Raw genomic sequence first — 19,744 nt, forward strand, 5'->3', positions numbered from 1 at the left:
CAGTTCCTGGGCCTAGAACGACAGGTTAATAAGTGTGGCCAGATCAGGAAGTCAGAAGCTCCAGAAATGGTTAAAAAATCCACCGCCCCCCCCCCCATTCCCCGGGAAAGAACTTAATTTCCAAGCATTGCTACTATAGAAAAGTAGCCTGGTCAGTAGTCAGTTACAGGAAGGTTCCAAGTAAAAGAGCCCAACAGATAACTGCATATAATCGAGGCACACACACTTCAAAAAAGTCAAGAATAAAGCCCATAAAATATCATTTGATTTATTTTTAAAGCAGTCGCTTGTTTTTTGTTTTTTAATTCAAGGCAATTTCAGACTCAGATTTCTTTCTAAGAACAATTTTGGAATAATTATTTTTCAGTCCTTCTAATGACAGAAAGTTGGATACAGCCCATTGCATAAGACCACATAGCGTCTCGAGTTGGAAAATTGTGAAGTTTAAAGTGAGATAAGAAAATTTAGGTCTTTCATATATGTTCCTACTTTCTTATAGTTGATACGGGATGAAGAATCCCTTTCACTTTCCTGAAAAACTATTCAACTAATTTTCCTAAACATTTAATGGAAAGTCAGAAATGCAGGTCACTGCAATGAGAAACACATCAAAGTCAAAAGACATTGCCTATAGGATTATCTGATAAATCCAGATTTTATGTTCCTTCTTGGAATAATGAGAACCATCAGTCCACAACTTAATTTCAAAGTAATAGCTCAGAAAACTGATTTTTTAAATTACTTTGCAAACAAAAAGGTCCGGGTTATATCACATAATAATTACGACGCCACCATAATGCATTTAAACTAGGAGAATACATTTTGTTTCTAAGAGGGCGTTGGGAGTGAGGGTAAATTAAACTATGAACGTTACAAGCACTGAACAAGACACATAGATCATAGAGTTATCGTTTCTTCTCTAGGAAAAACATTAAGAAATAGCTTTAAGTGATTTGTGAAGTTTTAAACCTAAATTCCAATACCATTTAGTCCTTGTTAGTTATTATTTAACAAGAAACAACAGGTTTTGCTTCTAAATGCAATTCTTTGTCTAGGGATCAAAATGAACAGAGCAAGAGTTAAACCAAAATATTATGAGAAAAACTAAATTAATATACCAAAATGATGCATGTTTGATAGCTTTAAAGTTCCATGAACTTAGAGACTTACATTTTGATTTTAAGTTGATTAGTCCTGGTTATTTACGTAAGGTTAGACATCACCCAGTTTCCAAATATTATCAGAGAATATTTGTTTTAAATCTACCATGAACACTTGCCCACGGCCAAAACATGTTTCAGCAGATGAGGAAAAAATGATGCTGGTGTCTTGAATGACAGATGAGTCACAGAAACCTGTGAAGGCACTGTGCCAGCAACTCCAAATTAATTTCATTGCTGAATTAAATAAATACAACTTTACTAATGTAAAATAAAATGTTTCATTTAAGCTAATGGTTTAAATAGAATGTATCGTGTTTTTAAAACAGAGCTTAAAATATACATTTTACGTCTGTACCAATTTTGTATATAGCACAGACCTATGAAATTTATTCTTGACAGTAGAGTCCCTAATCTACCTCCAAACTAACAGGATGCTTCCCCCCTCATTACAGCTATGTTTATTTTATTTTTCTAACACCATGCACATGAGATGCAAACACTTGTTGATATGAGGTCTCTCACTTTTAAGACACAGTTGAACCAATATAACTAAATAAGACAGTATATGAATAATATAATTTCATCCAGATTTGTATAGCACCTAAAACATTATAGTCAATCCCAATTATTTCAGCAAAGCTTTCATTTATAATCATAATCTTGACTAAATTAAAAGCTAAGATCTCTATTCCTTAACTTCACTAGAATATCTTCAATGTCTGCTGACCTAAAAAAACAAAGCTCAATTCTTCCTCTTTAATGCAAGTTACTGGCAATTTGGTACAATTTTTGTTTTCCAAGATTTCTTTCATCTAGTTAAAGAATGGAACTGAATTCTCAAGTTAGGATAGTCATTTAAATTCAAACTCCATTTTTAAAATGGAAGCCTCTTTTCTGAAGTTAGACAGAAATATTATTTCTGATCTAAATGGGTTTCCCTGGATACAGTCTAGCTACCTAACACAAAGTTGGAGAATGATATTAAAATATACATAGAAATGATTCATGGTTCAAATTCAACAGCTGTGTCAGAATATACAAAATCTTAATATAAAATTATCTATGAATCTCTATGCATTAATTCTACATTACTGTAGAAACTGAGGTAGAACAAATTTTAAAATCAAAATTTAACATTGAAGTCAATAATTTATTTTATAAATAAATTTCACTATTTTAAAATCAGAAATAAGTGAAAGCAAGTGACAACTTCTTTCTATAATTTATAATCTTATCAGAAGTCACTTTTTAAAAAAGTACATAGTGTTCATTTTGGCCCAGGGACTGTACTAAATATTTTACGAACATTAACTCATTTTAATTTTTCATAAACACTAAGTTAGCACTCACAAAGTTAAAACTAGCACCCCATCCAAACCACTTTGGTTTGGTTCTGTTTTCAAACTTTCCCCTAGATACAGTCTTGGGCTATGACCTGAAGCAGCCTCACCATTTTCAACTGAAAGCTAAAAAAAAAATCATTTCTTCATTAGATCTTCCTATAACACACCCTGTTGATTTGCTGCTATCAGTCTCCAAAGATATTCTGAGGTTTAAAAAGTTAAAAGTCTAAATTCTTTTGAGATACACTATGTGCAAATTTGGACATTTAATATGTACTGTGGCTACAATGCTTTTGTTAAAACACTTTACATTCAATAGAGAGGAAAAAAAAAAAAAAGGCAATGCTCTCAAATTTCCACAGATGCCGAAGCTGGTCAAATTTTATAGCTCAAAATTCTTTCTATAGAAGAAAGCATCCACACGGCAGCAAAGTTTGAAAGTGGAATTTCCCTAGAATGTGAATGCATAATGATAAACATAAGCGACTAGCAGCAGTGGGTCGTCTCATGAACAAATCGCTCTCTGTAAGGTAGGATTTTTGCTTTGCTTGGCACTAGGAAATTTAAAATGCTCCTGTAAAACAACTTTTGATGATCCTACAAAGCATTCGATTTTTCTGCTTGTTCTGCAACAAAATTCTTTGTATAGTATTCTCTCAACACCAAATGGTGCTCAGAAGGCAGAAATCAATCCTGGCTAAAGGGACCTGATGATTCCTTTGTTTCATGGCATAGAAAATATATTCTTTTAGAGTCTGGGGGATTGAACCTGCACTCAGAAAACTTCTAGTAGGATTTGTCACTGTCCCGATTTTGCAACCTATTTTTTAAGTTTCAAGACTAATTATAAAACGAAACTACTGGAATAGAGTGATTTCCCCCATCTGGCACCATCTTTCTAAAAAGTTTAAGAAGCTGGATAAAAAGAAACAAAAAAGGGGGCTAAAATATTTGCTATTTTACAAATGATACTCTTTTGTTACAGTATAATGGGTTTTTCTTTACTGGTTTCTCTTACTCTTTAAATGTGTTAAATTTCTAGTTTATGTTTAAAAGAATGCTAAAACAACTTTCTAAATGTAAAAAATATCAAGGAAAAGGGAAAAATCAACTTTATTTTACCTACATAATGCCAAAAGAGATGTGTCAATGTTTTTACTGAAATTAAGCATACTTTTTTTTCTTTTAAGTTAATCTTGGGTGTCATAGCAACACAGCCTTTAAGCTTGGTTTTGCTGAATGAATAAATCAGACCAAGTTATTTTTCAGCAGTTTAATTCTGTTCACCAGATCACTGCAATTTTAATAAGAAAAGCACAGAAATAAATGTTTTAGGCTACCATCAATTATTAGGGAGGTTTATTCCCAAACTTGTTAAGTAGATGCCAGTAGTAGTAGCATTCTCAAAGTTTAATAATTGAACAAATTAACAAAGCAAACAAGCTTCTGGCAGGAATCTCTGACGTGAGTAAAGAAAAGGTCTATAAGAGCTCTCATTATTTATTTGCAGATAACTTTTGCTAATATGATGAGTTTAACCTATTCCTTAAAACAAATCTAGCCATTGTAATTATGGTCTGCATCCAATAAAAATGTAATACAGAATCCAAAATATATTTTCTTCTTTACTGTATTTACATATGTATGTTTCTACCTTTACAGTTGGTTAATATTTCTTGCAAAGAAGCTTTTCAGGTTGAACGTCTATACGTTTGCATACACACATTTTCATGTTGAAATGTCAAGAATCCAGAGATATTTGAGAATTAGGGGGATAATGCACATCCCCTTTTCTACTTCCAACTTTGTATAAATTGTAGGCCGATGAGAGGAACCCAATTCTGCACATATTCTCACAAAGTCTGTATTGTATGCTCAGTGTGGACAAATTTCTAATAAGCCTGATTAAACCATAGATACGCTAATGAAGAAGTAGTTAGTAACTGAGACCTGGTTCTGGTTACTTTTACAGTTAAGTGCAAAAATTTAATACTAGAAATGCCCAGAGATACTGTTCATTAGTATATTTTGATGAACTACATTTATATAGTTCCTATAAATAGGTGATGTTCACATATTTTATTTGAATGGACCAGAGCATTTACTTACTATTTTTTATCTCCTTACTTGGAGCTGCACTATATAAAAATTTAATCAGGTCCCTCAATTAGGCACCAGGCTAAGACACATAGCACTGATCCCCCAAAGAGATCACATGAGATTCGCTATTTGTCATATATCACAGATAATGATGTGCACAAGCACACATGGACACAGAAAAATAATTTTGTCTTTAAGCAACGCATGATGAATATCCTAAGAAACAACGCGGAAGCTACAGGAAAAAAAAATGTGTTTGTCCTTATGCCTATAGGTTCAGGAAAAGGAGTATGTACATGTAGACAGAGAACAGAAAAGCCAGAGATTCACTAAATAGTAATCAAGAGATGTTCTTCTTTAATAATAAACAAGTATAATTATGTATATCATCTCACTTAATCCTTTCAACTAGCCTAGGTGGTGGCAGCAAGTGAGGCACCGAGGCTGATGAAGGTTAAATGAGGTGACCGAGGTCACACAGGTACATGCAGCCCTGGCGGTATTTGAACCAGCTGGCCTAGTTACCCTTGAGTGCGCTGCAAGACTTTAAAAGTGGGCAAAAGAGTCTTGCTTGGATACAAGGTAAAATTTGTATCCAGGGCTACCATTATACCTGGGAAAGAGAAACTGGTGAAATTGTCTGCTCATTTATGTCAATTCCTATCAAGATTTTTTTTTTTTCAATTTTAATAAAAAGCTTAGCAGTTTAGTGCCTTGGAGGGGGCGGGGAGGAATAGATGGGTCTGTTTAATTAGAGTTACAGGAGGTTAAGCTCGGACAGATACGTTTTGCATCTTTTATGTACTCACTGGGGAGACACTGAGGGGAAGGTGTAGGGGACAAGACTGGAACTTGTTTCTAGTTAATTACCAGCAACTTGCTTGTGGGCAGAGCACGACCTGCCACTTTGGGGTTCTGAAGCTGATCCTGAATTTTCAGGAAAAACTGTATGTTCAATCTATGGTAGGCTGTACGTTTAAAGTTTCTTCTTCTAAAAGTTAAAAAAAAAAAATCATTCAAGTGCTTCACCAGGAATTTAAATTTGCTTGCTTTCATTTATTTCCCTATCGCTGATAGCATCTAGATGAACTTAGGTGGCTAAGTCATTTGATAAAGAATGTGACAGCTTTTTGATAGATTAGAAAAATCGTTTCAATAAACACAGGTTACAGGTTGTATCCTAGCCTTAACTTAAATCGGAATACGAAATGCAATCCTCTCCTCACAGTAAATATTTTATGGCTCTTCTCCATGATTAAGTCACTTTGCAGAATCCAGAGTACAAAAGAAAATTTCTGGAGCATTTAAAGCAATGTCTTTGGGGAAGAAAATTAAGTTCTTTTCCTGCAATGAAAACAACAGACAATACATTGCAATGAAGTTCACCTTAAAGTTAAAATGTAAATTTAAGTGTGGTATGAGGTCTGCCAACTTCAATTAGTGGTTACTGGCACAGCCTGCCCAGCTGGCCCTGGGGTGTCTGTTAAATAGCCGTGAGCTCTCACTATAGGTGTAAAGCTCTCTGTCCACACACACATGCCATCAAGTGCACTTGGCCGTGTACAGAGGAGTCCATCCCTGTGCCTGGAAGCAGAGAGGTCCCAGTGGTCTGAGACAAGCATTTCGGTCATCCCTGGGAAAGTATCACTTTGACAGCTGGATTAAAAAATGATTTATGTAGAGAATATATCTGGGTTACGAGGCATTAGAATTTCATCTTTTTCAATTTCCAGCCCCCTCAATAAGTGTGCTTCTATTTGACCTAACCAATCACCAACCCACAAGGATTTTCCTTAGGTTTCCTCAAATGCTAATGATGTAGCAAATCTAATTAAGTTCATATGATTTACTTCGGCAGTAGGTATTTCAGTGACTCCAGAATTGCCAGAAGGAAATCTGAAGCGTCTATTCTCTCTCCAAAACAATCATGCCGCGTGCCAAACTGATAACCATTAAACACAGCCGCAGAGCAAACGTAGTGGGGTTTTGGTCCTGTAAATATAGTGTTCACACATCAATCTGCCCTGCGAGCAATTCTGGAGGCAGACCCACCGATTGCTGGTTTCTGTTACTGTTATACGAGGATTAGATGAGAGTATTAAGTCACTTGTTTCACTCAGCACAGCTTGAGCAGATTTCTCCATGCCATGAGTTTCCTCCACCTAAGAACACTCACTGAATGCCCCAAATATTGATAAAAACTTTCGATCAGCATCTTGTTGAAACGGCTTTCAAGCTCTGTAGCTCACGTGACAAAAGGGTAAAGATGGCTTTGGGTGTTTGATAGCCTATTTAGGGAATAACGAACATGCAATAGATTGAACCTCATCCCTGAAGAAAATCCCATATACTGTGTTTATTATAAATGCTTTTTTCTTAAGGTTTGTAAAATAACATTTATTTCTTAAAAGTTTACATGTGCAAAACAAAAGAAGCAAAAAACAAAGTCATCCATAGTCACAAGCAGTTTACCGTTTAATGTGTCCTTCTAGGTCTCATCTGTGTATGTACACAACTAATAAACGCTTTGCTTTTCATTACATTAAGTGTGCAACACGAACCTACGGACACATCTGAGCTACAGAAATTCAACTCTTTTTATTTCAGTAATTCGATTTCCATGAAAGGAAATTCTTTTCAGAGGGGCTCTCCAAACTGGGTGGGTTGCCGGATGCTTAAGGCCATGACCACATTCCCTCCAGAGGCTGTTAGGTTGCTATGGCAACTGCCCTTCCCCTATCAAGAAGCAACAGCTCTGAACCCTACTATTCTGAAAAACAAACAAACAAACAAAAAAAACGGTTTCCTTTTCTGTGGTGATAACATGAACTAGTTTCAAGACTGAAATGACCACTTTTCGTGCAAAACAAATATCTTTGCTGACTGAATTATTTCCCCAGAATGCAGCTTTGTAAATAAGTGCAAAAAAATAGTAAATTCAGCCATTGTACTCCAGTTCAGTTTCAAAACACAGTAAAATCTGTGGCATAAGTAATCTAAGGATGTTACAGCTGGAACACGTTATAGTGTGGAGGTCCAGGCAGAAGAAAGTCAGGTTTCCAGAGAGCAAATGACATGTTGAAAGCAAAACTGACAGCAAGAATACAACAGAGGCTTCCATGCAGCTCTTGGAAGTTTCTTAAAAGAAGCACATATTTCAATAGCTCTATTTCTTATCTGTGGTTGTCTGCAGATACGTAATTATTACTGTGCAAGGTAATGCATATATTGATTACATTTATTAAGTTACATACATCTCCCTCCTATTTAAGGAGGTAAGGAGTTGTCTTCACTGGCTCAGGCACCAATAGCTAAATCTGTAAGATGTGCCTCGTTTTACGTTGGGAAAACCACCACTGAAAAGTATCCTGTACACTGGTTTTCACAGCCTACGGTATTAGAGGTACAATGCCTGACACAGAGTAGGCATCTGTAAATACCATTCCAGTTTTTACTTCTATTCTGTTTCACTCTGGGGTGTCAAGGAGCTTAGTCACTGACGAGGCAAAAAAAATCAACAAGACAGGAAGTGGGGTGCAGAGATTTTTACTCCTTGGCGATTAAAACTGAACCCCCCTCTTACTCACGTACCAGACCCCACACTGCTGCCATTGTGATAAGGTCCCTCCCCTGGTTAGAAGCTTTTCTGGCTCCCCAGAGCTTATACTTTATCACCATGTCCCTCCCTCCCAGCCCAGTACAGACACGCACAGGCCTACCTCCATTCCAAAACTTACTATTTTTTTTTTTTTTTTCCTTTTGGCTGCTCTGGGCAGCATGCAGGATGTGGGATCTTAGTTTCCGGCCCAGGGATGGAACTCATGCCCCCTGCAGTGGAAGTGCAGAGTCCTAGCCACTGGACAGTAGGGAAGTCCCAAAACTTACTATTTTATAACAGCACCTTCACACAAACCTCTCTCGTCAAAAACGCTCTGATTTTTCTATCCCCTGCTATCTTCACATAGATCACTTTTCTTTTTTTTTTTAATGAATTTTTATTGGAGTACAGTTGCTTTACAATGTAGTGTTAGTTTCTACTGTACATATACCCAGAGAAAACCGTAATTCAAAAAGACATGCACCCCAATGTTCATTGCAGCTCTATTTACAATAGCCAGGACATGGAAGCAACCTAAGTGTCCATCAACAGAGGAATGGACAAAGAAGATACAGTACAGATATATAATGCAATATTACTCAGCCATAAAAAGGAACAAAATTGGGTCAGTTGTAGAGATGTGGATGGACCTAGAGAGTGTCATACAGGTTGAAGTAAGTCAGAAAGAGAAAAACAAATATCGTATATTAACATATATATGTGGAATCTAGAAAAATGGTATAGATGATCTTATTTGCAAAGATCACTTTTCAAATTCAGCTCAAGTACCCATTTCCAAGAAGTCTTTGGGACCTAGAGATTGTCATACTGAGTGAAGTAAGTCAAACAGAGAAAAACAAATATCATATGATATCGCTTATATGTGGAATCTAAAAAACGGCTACAAATGAACTTATCTACAAAACAGAAATAGAGTTACAGATGTAGGAAATAAACTTATGGTTACTAGGGGGAAGTGGGGAGGGATGAACTGGGAGATTGGGATTGACACATACACACTACTACATACAAAAAAGATAACTAATAAGGACCTACCGTATGGCACAGGGAACTCAATACTCTGTAATGGTCTATATGGGAAAAGAATCTAAAGAGCGGCTGTATGTACATGTATAACTGATTCACTTTGCTGTATGCCTGAAACTAATACAACATCGTAAATCAACTATATTCCAAAAAAATTTTTTAAATTCACGTATTCCATCATTCATCAATCAAGTATTTCAGAGCCCAGTGTGTCCCTACCTCCAGAGTTTTATATTCTACTGGGAGAAACAGGTATGAGGAAGTGTTAGAAAGGCAGCAGGCAGAGGTCTGTGATAGACAGTAAGTTTTATGTGCTCAGGGAGGGGTTCCCCAAGGAGGCAGGAAAGAGCTCGTGTGACCCAGAGACGGAGAGAAGGCCCATGGGACCACAGCATGGGGGTGGGGGAGTACACACCCAAAGAGGGACAACAGAGCAACGAGGAGGGAAGGGGGCACCAGATGGCCAATAGACCAGCCCTGGCAGGAAGGCAGTGACAGATGGTTCTGATATTTTACATATATGTAGCCTTCAGAGAACATACAAGAGTAGCCAAAGATTCTCCAGGTAAACTCAGGGCTCATTTACAGGAAATCAGAAATAGCATTAGAGATGAATGCTAGAGTTGCTGATAATCTGGGTGAGACACAAAACACTACAGGGATGAGGGCAGTCATTCAAAGTACACAAAAGGAACAGATCACTTTTTGTGTGTCATTTGGAGGAAACTGCCATTTCATTTGGTAGGAAAACTTTTCTTAAGGATCCACCCAGAAACGCCCACTTCTGAGGAAGTTAGGAAAATAAAAATAGGAGATTTTAGAATTGAAAATATTTTACTGGAGTTTGTGGCTAAACGGAACCCCGTCTTGGCTAGGATTCAAACGTCTTTTCTAGTCACACATTTATTACCATATCCAGTGTCTTAATGATAATATCAATTTCCCATTTATGCACACTACTGATTTCCTCTCCCTATCTCGTATCTCTATATCTCTCTCAGTGGCTTTTTATGATTATGTATTGTAAAGAAAAAGGCTCCAAATTGAGTAACCTAGCAACGTGTACAGAGATCATATTTTAGACACAGTATCTACTGTTCCTTTGGCGAGAGAAGTAGGAATCCACTGCAGATAGAAACAGATTTTCAAACACTTTATCTGGGGGCAGTAGAGAGAACCCTTTCCTCCTCATTCATGTCCCCCCTGGATTTTCTGTCACCAAAGCTGATTACAATATAGCAAATTCTGAGCTAGCTCCATAATAATTTTGCTAACTAGCAGCTTGTGGTGATTGTGAGATAATCTAAAAATGAAGGCAAAATATAACTAGAAAGTTTTCTGGGTATCCAATTAGCCAATGGTTAGAAGGGTATATTTGTTTTTCCTTAGCATTTATTTTAATTGATGGTTTAAAAATTCTATTATTTGGAATCTCTTAGAAAGTTTAAGTAAATTCTAATTAGCTATCTTTTTGTGTTGTGAAGAAAATGTTTTCCAATGACAAAACATCATGATTTCTTTGGGCTTTAGACTAATACTGTTCTAAAGAGTAGAAGACTTGGGTCCTTGTCCTGAATCTGGTACCAACCAGGTAAGTGACAAGCCAGTGGCTCTAGCTTTCCTCCTCCATCATTCACACTGTGGGTAGACATTGATCAGCACGATGATAAAGGAAATCAAACTCCAGTTGCTGAAAGAACAAATGCCTTTCTTGAATCTTTTTAATAGAAATCATCCTAGCATGCAATGTCTGGCACATGGCAGGTACACACTAATTAGAGGTTCACCTGAAAAATTCCAGTTTTCACTTACCTTCACATCTCTCCAGCTGGAGAAAAAGGCAAGGGTTTCAGAGCTGTTAGCCCTTCAATACTGATAACAGAGGCAGCAGATTTTGAGCAAAAATGACTTCACCCTAATTCCTTGACAAAGCTTAGACTCAGCTGATTGTCTCCGATGACAATTTTGACACTTAAATGGCAAAAAGCGACAATAAAATATAGATGGCCACACAGCCAAAACAAAACAAAGAAGACAAAAGAAACCCCTAGGACCTTATGAAGTTACAAAGTGTTTTTGTTTAAGGTATTATTCTGAATAAATATTGAAAGGAGCTAGCTTCATAGTAACAAGATCAAAAAGCACATGAGTGCTGGCCATACTGGTGAAAATAATCTTATCACCATAAACAAAAAGGGTGAGGAAAGACTTCCCCAGAGGGAAGCGGAGGAATTTCTTGAATAAGGAGTGCAGGGAACGGGGGGGGGGGGGGGGGGGGGAAACACTATTTCTTTTGTAATAAAACCCCAGAAAGTTTGACAAAATGTTCTTTAATGGTGAAATGCAAAAAATAGTTCCCTGGGTTAAAAGGTAGGAGCCATCTCCTCAAGTGAAGATCAGAACCTCTAGAAAATGGTAAAAATGTTACAGATTTAGTAAATGTAGGCACAGGACAGGCTAGAAGGAAATATCTGCAAAGCACAGTATCTGACAGAGGTCCTACGTCACAGGATATGTAAGCAACACTCACAACTCAACAGTAAAAAAAGAAATGATCCAATTAGAAAGTGGGCAAAAGACAGGAACAGCAGACATTTCCTTAAAGAGGTAGATAGATAAGTACATTAAAAGATGTTCAACATATTAGCTATTGGGGAAATGAAAATTACAACCACAATGATATATCACTACACACCTATTTGAACAGAAAAATAAGGACAGTGATAACGCCAGACACTAGTGAGGATGTGGAGATCTCGAATACACGGGTAGTGGGAATATAAAATGGTACAGCCACTCTGGAAGACAGTTTGGCAGTTTCTTATGAAACTAAACTTACCATCTGACCCAGCAATTGTACTCTTGAGCCTTTATCCCACAGAAGTGAAAACTTATATCCACACGAAAAATGTGTACACAAATATTCACAACAGCTTTTTCACAGTAGCAAAAACTGAAAACAACTCAAGTGCCCTTCAATGGAGGAATGGTTAAAAAAACTGTGGTATAGTCATACCTACCATGAAAAACTAATCAGTAATAAATAGGAACGAACTACTGACATATACAACAACAGGGATGGAGTTCAAGGGCATGATGCTAAACAAAGTCAGGTCTCAAAATATTCCATTTTTTATAAACCTTCTTGCAATGACAAAACTATAGAGATGGAGAAAAGGTTGGTGGTTGCCAGTAAACTGGAGATGGGGGAGAGTGTAAATATAAAAGGGTATCATGATGGTGGTGTCTATCCAAGTCTATATATGGGGTAGAACTGCAAAGAACTACATACACACACAGACACACACACACACACACACACACAAATATAGATATTTGTGTGGATAAATGGTGAAAAGTTCTAGTTAACACTATAGTATTTTCTGTATGCCATTCAAAATGTCCCCATAAAAAAGTATCAATAATGTACATACGTAAAATAATTCATCATACTGAATCCCTGTGACTTCTATGTACGCAGTGGGCAGCACTGGCTGTCTACCAGCACCCATTCCCATCTTTTCCTCTTCTCATAGTATCCAGATTCCCTTTAGGGTTCCATTCTTCTTCCTCTGCTCTCCCGTGAATTTGAAGGGAAGCTGACACTTCCCCCAGCTCAGGGGTGGGCCTCCACTGACTTAGCAAATGGGTATATTCTATTCCTCTGACTTCAGTCCCTGGTTCAGGAAGGATGACCTCTATGGTCTAATCGGGCTGAATCTAGAACTCTTGCTTGGAACTGTTATAAATCTATGGCCACCATGAGGGAAGTCAGCTCTGAGATCAAGCATCCAATACTCAGACCCCCTCCCACTTGATTTAAAAAGAAAAGGACGAGGTAGCCACATGTGGGAGGCGGGGAGAGAAGGATGGGGAGAAACAGGAGGGGATTGCAGAAAGTACAGGTGTATTAAAATTACCTAGAAGGTTTTGCAGACTACACGTTCATCCCCCACCCCTAAATGGTTGATTCCCCACCCTAAGGGAGTGGCTGAGCCTCACGGCTATATATGCAAACACACACATGCTAGCGGGTTGTTCCTGATATGCGGATGCTGTATTTATTGCTGGAGTTCCTTGAGGTACAGGCCCATCCCTCTTTTTCCCTTTCCCACCAAAATATATCAACATGGCAGTCCACATTTCCTGTCTGGTTTCCTCCCCACCACTCATTCCTGCAATGACTCCAATCTACTCGGGCCTTACAGAACCCTCTTCTAGAGCAGGACTCACTTGACTGCACATTAAAATCACTTGAAGAGCTTTATTTTTTTATTTATTTTATTTTTTAAAAAATACTTATATTTTTTTAATTTTTGGTTGCGTCAGGTCTTAGGTGCCACGCGTGGGCTCTTTGTTGTGGCGCGCGGGCTTGTCTCTAGTTGTGGCGCACAGGCTCCAGAGCGTTGGGGCTCTGTAGTTTGCGGCACGCGGGCTCTCCAGTTGAGGCGGGCGGACTCAGTAGTTGCCCTGCAGCGTGTGGGGTCTCAGTCCCCCGACCAGGGATCAAACCCACATCCTCTGCACTAGGAGGCGGATTCTTTACCACTGGACCACCAGGGAAGTCCCTGAAGAGCTTTAAAAATAGTTGTCTCTGTCCCACTCCTGCCCCCCAAAGTTCTGATTTAATTATTCTGGGATATGGTCAGGATTTTTTAAAACCCTAGGAGATTCCAATGTACAGCCAGGACTGAGAACCAGTACACTGCTAAACGGCTGCTACAAATGACCTCTGAATCACTGAAGTCAAGGCTTTTTTCTCCGCTGTCTCTACCTTAAGCTGAGCAAGTGGGGAAAAGAGTCACCAAATGGGAGAAATAGTATTTTTCTTACTAACAATTCCATAGAGTTGGAAAAAGAGGATTAGCAAAATCAATGTGCAGGAAAGAACTCTAGGAATGTAGAAGTGAGCATGATGGCTAAAGTGTGAGAATTTAAAGGGAAAACAATACCGTTTGAGAAAGTACACTTTAGGGGAATACTGACGGGGAGAGAGGAGAACTCACTGCAGACAAAATTGTGGACAAATTTCTCTCTCCTGCAAAACAGTTTGAAATGGGTCTCTATACTCGAGTGTAAACCCACTTGTTAAACTCTGATTAAGAAAAGCTCCTGGGCTTCCCTGGTGGCGCAGTGGTTGAGGGTCTGCCTGCCAATGCAGGGGACATGGGTTCGAGCCCTGGTCTGGGAGGATCCCACATGCCGCGGAGCAGCTGGGTCCATGAGCCACAATTACTGAGCTTGCGCGTCTGGAGCCTGTGCTCCGCGACAAGAGAGGCCGCGATAGTGAGAGGCCCGCGCACCGCGATGAAGAGTGGCCCCCGCTTGCCACAGCTGGGGAAGGCCCTCGCACAGAAACGAAGACCCAATACAGCCATAAATAGATAAATAAATAAATAAAAATTAAAAAAAAATTGCATGCTGTTACCCATGAAAAGTAGATATTCATTGCACAAATGTTTATTAACAGCTATCATGGGCAATATTTTAAAAAAAAAGAAAAGAAAAGCTCCTTAAGGTGTTTTAGTGTCTTAAAATTTGTTTGTGTTGGGAGGTAGTGTGTGTGTTAAAAGAAAATGTAGGATAACAGAATTTATCATTTTTTGTGCCGATAAAAATGATCACTCTAAAAAAAATAAAGGTCAATTTGTATTATGTGTTCATAAGTAATACAATAACTCAAGAGGCATTACTAGCAGAAAACAAATTAAGAAGGTGTTTTTCTGTAGCTGACATAACACTAATAATATTATTACAAATATTATGAGCACATACCAGGAGGTGGTTAAGCATGTGACCTGCATTACCTCATTAATCCTCATGAGCCCTATGAGTGGAAGAAGCTTCATTATCCCCATCTTAGAGATGAGGAAACTGAGGTTTAGAAAGGCAGGTAACTGGTCCAAGTTCGTATGTGGCAGAAACAATATTTGAAATCAGCTCTGTCCAGTTCCAGAGCCTGTGTTTTTTTTTTAATTTAATTTAATTTTTTTTTTTATACAGCAGGTTCTTATTAGTCATCCATTTTATACACATCAGTGTATACATGTCAATCCCAATCTCCCAATTCATCCCACCATCACCACCCCCGACCCCCACTGCTTTCCCCCCCTTGGTGTCCATACGTTTTTTCTCTACTTCTGTGTCTCAATTTCTGCTCTGCAAACCGGTTCAGCTGTACCATTTTGTAGGTTCCACATATATGCATTAATATACGATATTTGTTTTTCTCTTTCTGACTTACTTCACTCTGTATGACAGTCTCTAGATGCATCCATGTCAGAGCCTGTGTTCTTAACTGTTAAGCTCTTTTATAAATTCTTACGGATTCACCAAAATTAGTTTAAAAAAATTTTTTTAAACCCACAGACACACTAGGCTATATTTTTAAAAAGTCATTGGCAAATTAACAAAGAACATTTTGGATATAAAATCCGGAACCAGTCACTCTGGGGAGTGTCCATAAATGTTTACTGGTAATGATGGAGAAATTACGATTTTATACTATTCATGATTCATGCTATTTTTGCAATTTTAAAGTCCTCCGTTTGTGAATATACTTCCCAATGACTCTGCTTTTCATTTCCACACAACCACAAGTCACTAAGCCAAAGTCTTCTCTAGCTAAAGGTGGCTAGGTAGATCCCAATTCCTAATGGATCCGTTTCTGTTTAGAACACACACACCATGGACTGCCTTCCATGGACTTGAAAGTGGTAGCCTTGTAGTAAATAAAGGAGAAATGATGGCAGTATTTTGCATAAGTACTCACCTCATAGCTGCTAGATAATGTACATATACCTGCTTTAGATAGTGATGATTCAAAGTGGAGTACCTCTTCTCTTAAATGAATGCTCCTCCATGGCAGGTACCCTGTTCTATCCATCATTGCTTCTCTACTGCCCACCACACGTGGGCCACTCCATGTAAATGTCTGCTGAGCTTATTTAAAGTTTGATGTTCACCAAAATACTACAATACATATATGAGGTGAGAAGACACATTTGATTTCATGATTGTACTTTTCCTGCTGGAACTTCCAGGTGTTAATTGTTTATATTTTACAAAATGTGATCGGTAGTAGAGAGGAACAGAAAATCAGGAGAGGAACGTTTTATGTTTTGATTACTAGTGAATATTTTACAGCTCTCAGGGATATGAGACATTAGTTTCCTATTTCACATCTGTTGAGATACATTAAAGATGATAATCCATCAGGGTAAAGAACTATTCTTCATTTCAGTATAATTCCTTCTTTAAAATTTAGGCAAGCTGGCTTCTCTGATAGTTTCTCAGGATTCAGTCAATTATGGTCATGCTAATGAAAAATATAAACATTTTTAGGTTTGAAAAGAGCATATTAGGAATCTAACGTCATTCTCATGACCACATGGATGGCCACTCGTTTATTTCCAGGTGGATTAAATTACCGTGACCATTCATGCCCCAGGCGTCCTGTTCAGAGCATCTTCCTTGAGGAACGATGTGACTACAGAAGCAGGGTTTTCCAGGAAAGGTTACCCAACAGAATTGGGGAAAGATCCCGAGTTACAAATCAGAAGATTAGAGGGCAACAGTTCTCCACGGCCCTTCCCACCCAGTCATTTAAAGATGGAAAACATGACAGTCCACACCCGCGGTGCATGTCACTAACGGATGCTGGCGCCCATCCTCTCTGAGCCCAGGAGCCTTCTCAGCACACACTTTGGCAGCTCCTACAAAGAGTGATGGGGATTGCACGTGCGGTGAAAGCTGCCTGACCTAGACTAACTATAGCCGACCCTTGAACGACAGGGGTGTGAACTGCACGGGTCCACTTACAAGCACATCGTCTTAAATAATAAATACGAGGTACTACACATACCCAGATGTGGACCCACAGATACAGTTATGTGTGGAGGGTCAGCGCCCTTAAGTCCCACATCATTCAGGGTCAATTGTATACTGTCTAATTTTTTATCTGTTAAAAATGTTCACCACTTTCATAATGTAAACTTGCTTTAGGTCAGGGTATTTGTGTGTGTGCCTCGGTATTTTTATTAGACTTTTATTCGTTATATAGTTTTTTTCGGGGGCCATATCCCAGATACAGTGAGAAAATATCTCATTTTTGTGAGAGTATGGAAGGTTTAATTGAATCAGTGGCCAAAAAAACTGTCTCTAAGAAGGTATTATGTTTCTACTAACATTTCAAAAATATGGTCATCGTTGCATATGTCTAAATGTTATAAGAAAACATTTATTTACGGACATTATAAAGCAAGAAGGTGGAAGAAAATGATATAAGGACATACTTGTCACTATTCACAATATGATACTGTAGTAAAACAAATTTTAAAAGGTAAATGGACTCTATCAAATTTGGAAGAAAAAGGACTAACTCATTTATAATAGCTTTATAAAAGTTGAATTCATGCTTTCTCTATTAAAAAAACAAACGTGTTCACTTTGATATGACAGATTTCTTTTTGCTCCTTTGAAATTAAGGAGAAAGGGTTCATATTTAGTACATCTTAAATTTGGCAACATATACATTCAGCAACATTTACACAATGTCTCCTATTTCTTTAAAGATTTACAAGCAAATACAACATATGTCTGATAACCCAACCCCCCAAAAACCTGATTCTACAACTTCATCTATTAATATTTTAAAAGAAGCTACTGCAAAGGTCACCTTTAAGATGATAATTATATAGCTTAGAATAAAAAGCAGTTTCTTTTAAATGATCCTTCTCCATATTATCACCAGACTTAAAAACAATAATTACATAATTTAACAAAAAATGTGAGGTCAACTTTCTAATATAAATTAAGCATTACAAATTATTTTGTAGAAAACTGACAATTCCTATAACTAAATAAACACATCCCCTCATCTGGAAGTGGTATCCCCATGGCTTCGGTACACACCCACTTACGTAATATAACCAAAGGACTGCAAGGTTTCGTAGATATCTAGAGGAATCTCGTGAACCATAAATAAGAGAAAGGCTGGCCCAAATCAAGACATTTCTGCCATACGATTATGGCAGGAAAGTGATGAGTAATTCAAGAAATATCATGATGATAAATGGTGACATCAGTACATTGCAATAACATTATTGAATGTTTTCTGCATGCTGTATGCCATTCTGAAAGCTTAACATTATTAACTCATTCAAATAAGGCAATGTGGTGAGCTGGGTACCACAAGGGGGAAAACAGAAAAAAAATTTGCCCAAGTCCACACTCTTGGCAAGGTGTCAGCCAGTATTCTGGTTCCTACTGGTTCCCTTTAAAAACAAGGGGTGAGAGAGAGAAGAAAAATGCAGGTTGCGACCTGTAATTCTTCTCCACATCGACAATTCCACAAGCATAGCTCTTTCCATAAAGACTGAGGGAAAGCAGAAGACTTCTCTGGTCAGGATGGTCCTGCTATCGGCTACCCAAACCCAGCCTCCTCTGAACAGCGTTCCCTGAATCCCCCAGGGAGACCTGAGGTATTACCTTTCCTGAGCTACTGTTATAACACACACACAAACACGTATTACATATATATACACAAATGTACACACATCCATCCTGTACACAGCACATCTCGCTATTAGACTATTAGCTTCTTGAGGTCAGGGACCACACCTCTTACCCGATTGCACATTTGAATGATTAACTGATTAAATTTCTCATCTGGTTTTAGGAACCCCGAACTGCTCTTTAAAGAACAAAGCTGCCGTGAGAAGGAGTAGGGGTTGGTTGAAAACCTGATGTAAAATGAGAAAAAAATAACCAGTTCATGTTTGAGTTTCACTGAATACTCTGTCTCATAAGGATACAAACTAGCATTACTTTTATAAACAAATTAAATTATTATGATTCAAGGAGAATCTAAGACAAGTATAGCTTAAGTTCTTAAGATGATTGGACTCAATTAAAAAAGAGCTCACTGAGGTTTGTAAATGTTTTAACATCTGTTTTATGATTTAACTGTCAAACTAAATTATCCTCAACTCAAGACTGTACTACCTAGAGAAGCCTACCACTTACTTTCACTGTTTCAGAACCTTGAAATTACAGAATATGCAGGAAACCTTAGAAGTCACTCTAGTCCAGCAACTTGCCTGATGGGAGCGACATCCCTGACAGATATTTTCACTGTTTAAAAGGCTCCAATTACATTGTAAAGCAATTATACTCCAATAAAGATGAAAAAACTTTAAAAAAAAAAAAAAAAAAAAACATTAGTAGACTGTTGAGTCCAGATTGTAAGAAGCTTGGAAGCTGCCACTCCATTATAACAATAACTAAAAAGCTGAACAATTTTAATTATTGAGATATAATTGACATATAGTATTACATTAGTTTCAGGTGTACAACATAATGATTCAATATTTCTATGTATTGTGAATTGTCACCACATTAAGTTTAGTTAACATCCATCCCCACACATAGTTATAATTTTTTTCTCTTGTAATGTGTGGAGCTATGTCTTTATGTTACCACATTTTTTCTTT

General features: G+C 37.8%; 1 protein-coding gene and 1 long non-coding RNA gene across 2 annotated transcripts in view; one reads left to right on the forward strand and one right to left on the reverse strand.

Moving 5' to 3' along the window:
• BCKDHB (branched chain keto acid dehydrogenase E1 subunit beta) overlaps positions 1-19,744 on the reverse strand; it is a 235,886-nt gene that overhangs the window by 5,737 nt on the left and 210,405 nt on the right. The gene's annotated exons all lie outside the window — the stretch shown is intronic.
• The window catches only part of LOC132376160 (uncharacterized), a 92,773-nt gene continuing 76,005 nt past the window's right edge, over positions 2,977-19,744 (forward strand). Inside the window, exon 1 of the long non-coding RNA XR_009506233.1 lies at positions 2,977-3,036. This is a non-coding gene — a long non-coding RNA (uncharacterized LOC132376160). The remainder of the gene's footprint in view (positions 3,037-19,744) is intronic.

The sequence above is a fragment of the Balaenoptera ricei genome, chromosome 12 (genome assembly GCF_028023285.1).
Source record: "Balaenoptera ricei isolate mBalRic1 chromosome 12, mBalRic1.hap2, whole genome shotgun sequence".
NCBI lineage: Eukaryota > Metazoa > Chordata > Mammalia > Artiodactyla > Balaenopteridae > Balaenoptera > Balaenoptera ricei.